The 3,035-nt window shown below is 33.0% G+C and overlaps 1 long non-coding RNA gene across 1 annotated transcript; it reads right to left on the bottom strand.

The window, feature by feature from the left end:
• Positions 1 to 656: 656 nt before the first annotated feature.
• LOC132638316 (uncharacterized) lies at positions 657 to 2,445 on the bottom strand. The gene is made up of 3 exons (XR_009581671.1): positions 2,224 to 2,445; positions 1,507 to 1,576; positions 657 to 837 (listed from the first exon to the last, which is right to left on the bottom strand). It is a non-coding gene; the product is annotated as an uncharacterized LOC132638316 (long non-coding RNA).
• Between the last annotated feature and the right edge of the window lie 590 nt (positions 2,446 to 3,035).

Here is a 3,035-nt window from a genome sequence, read left to right as displayed (position 1 = left end):
AGTCTATTCAAAAGATTAGTCTATGAGGTTAAATGAGTCCAACAATACTCATATTGTAATTTTAGATGAATTCAAAATCAAAGTCAACCAAAAGTCAAACTGGATCAAAATCCAAAATTGAATCTACCATGAATGTGTCTTTGTCTATAAAGGTATTATGTTGTCCTAATCATCGATATTCCACACAGGTAAAGTGATGTATTTTGAAGTTATATTAACACACATAATTTCATCATAAAATCAATAGTACAACATTTGATTCATTGATTGACCGCAAGAGAAAAAATAATAATTATTGCATCATTAGTATAATGAAAAAATCAATAGTACAACATTTGATTCATTGATTGACCGCAAGAGAAAAAATAATAATTATTGCATCATTAGTATTAGGGGTGTACATGGACCGAGTTGGTTCGGAATTTTTACAAACCAAACCAAACCATTTGTGTCGGTTTATTAAATCTATAAACCAAACCAAACCAATAAAAGTCGGGTTTTTCGATATCAATTTTTCTCGGGTTTTTCGGGTTTTTTCGGATTTCTCGGATTTTTCATAGTATCTAATGAAAAGCACAGAGCAGTGCTTCTTAAAAAGAGTTCTAGTACAGAATATCAACATATAAGATGGAGGCAAAACACTGTTTGAAGTTTTAGCTTTATAATATAACTAAAATGTCAAATGGCCATAAAATGTCAGAAGTAGCAAAAACGAAAATCCAAATCAGTGCAATATACTACAGCAACTGAAAGGAATCACTGCAGCTTGAAGATTGGGCAAAAATCCAAATCACTGCAGCTTGAAGATTAGGCAAAAATCCAAATCACTCCTCCAATCTGTAATTTAACAATTGAAGAGATCAGAAAGGAAGCATGTGCATTGCCTAATAATGTAGTGTAATTCAGTGAAGAAAACTGAATCTAGAAAAGATACTAAGGCAAACAAGAAAAGATCTAAATTGAGCACTAAATCTGTAGTCGACCTCCAATGTCCTTTTGCTAGTAAGCCTTTAAACAGAAGTAAACAAACAGCTAAATTCTAAACTATAGGTCATGATAAACTTTTTCTTAAAGTTCAAAATCCAATTTAAAGTCCAACATATGATCCAGAAACTGTAATTGTTTAGTTCTCTACATTTCTATGCCAATTCTAAAACAAGATAAATCATTTATATTTCGTACAAATTTCTGATGCCAGGAAAATCAAGCAGTGCAAACCTCTTGTATTTCTGCACTTATACCTGCAGAAAACAATATCAGTAAAACCAGCAGAGAAAACAATTTCACCAGCTAGAAAACAATATCAGTAAAACACAGCAGAGAAATAAGTGTGCAGAAAACAATATCAGTAAAACCAGCAGAGAAAAAAATTGCACCAGCTAGAAAACAATATCATTAAAACATAGCAGAGAAATAAGTGCAGAAATCCAAGAGGTTTGCAGCTGCAGAGTACAGGGGTGACAAATTATTGATAGACACGAAATATACACTATGTAATTAACATACCAATTCTCACACAGATAGTGCATCGTGAACGAAACTGGCTAATCAAAGCTCAAAGGTGAGTCTCCATACTCTGCAAGAAAAAAGAATAAATTAATAAGTAAAAGAAAACTGGCTAATCAATGTTATATGTCCATATATGTCCATGATTTCTTTCTCCATTCATAAAAGAAAATCAACAGCTCTTTGAGAAATAAGTAAAAGAAACCATATATGCATTTAGGCATAGATTCCAAATATTTTTTGCTTTTGCTACTACTGCAGGCCTGCAGCTGATTTTCTCAAATATCCACTTTTTAAACAAAAGAGGGATCTGAATAGATTGGGGATGCTACATGAATTCTGTAGTTAGTAAAAGCCAAATCTAGGCACCCCCCCCCCCCCCCCGGGCTCCAAATATAGGGTTCTAATTAATTGCACACAAGAAGCTCATAATTAAGTAAACATCACTAATCTCACTCCATTCAGATAAATTAATAAATTAACATCTTTGCACTAAAAAACTGAATTGAGTTTCTGCTTGTTACATTAACTAATGAAACTCATGACCACTTTAGCATAATTAATAGACAGAAGATGCGACCCTCTCCAAGTCTCCATGTAAGGCTCGAGTGCAAATGGTCTTAAAATAAAAAATGTTTCTGTTGTCGATTAAAACGTCAAGGGTTCAATCCCTGCTAAGTTCAAACCAATAAAATAAGTACTAGTCAAGAGGCTTACAGTGTAAGGTTGAGTCTTGTAGTAGGGTTGATGATTTGAGAGGAAAGCAAAAGAGAGATTTGAAATGAGAAAAGGAGAAGATGAAGTTTGTGAAATGAGAAAGGGATTTGAGAGGAAAGCAAAAGAGGGATCTGAATATCTGATTTTGGGAGAAGGGTTGTGTACTTGTGTAGCCGAATTGGGGATTGGGGCTTTTGGACTTCTGATGTGTTCATTTCCTTAGGCTTCTGGTGTGTTCATTTCCTTATGGGTTTTTTTTTCTATATTATTTAGATGGACTTCTTAAGTCCAAATCTTAAATGTAAGAAAGAAAACAAAAATTATAAAAAAATTTAAGAAAATATTTATAAATTACATTTTAATAAATATTTTTATGTATAACATAATTTAAAAGTAGTATATCTATAATCGGGTTGGTTTGGGTTCGGGTTGACTTTTTTTAGTTAAAACCAAACCAACCCTATAATGGTCGGGTTTTTTTTCCGAACACCAAACCAAACCGAACCAAACCACTAGTCGGGTTTTTTTTTCGGTTTGGTTCGGTTTGTCGGTTTGGTGCGGTTTATCGGTTTGCCCTGTACAACCCTAATTAGTATAATGAAAAAAATCAATCGTACAACATTTGATTCATTGATTGACCGCAAGAGAAAAAAATAATTATTATTGAATCATTAGTATAATGTTTCATTAACGATATTAATAATACCCACAATAAAAGCCAAACCCATTGGGAGACACCTGTGGTTGATATGATCTTTCATTTAGACACCTCAACTAAATCTTATACCTATTGAGCACTCAAACTACATCGA

The sequence above is a fragment of the Lycium barbarum genome, chromosome 4 (assembly GCF_019175385.1).
Source record: "Lycium barbarum isolate Lr01 chromosome 4, ASM1917538v2, whole genome shotgun sequence".
NCBI lineage: Eukaryota > Viridiplantae > Streptophyta > Magnoliopsida > Solanales > Solanaceae > Lycium > Lycium barbarum.
This window is presented reverse-complemented; position numbering and strand designations above follow the sequence as displayed.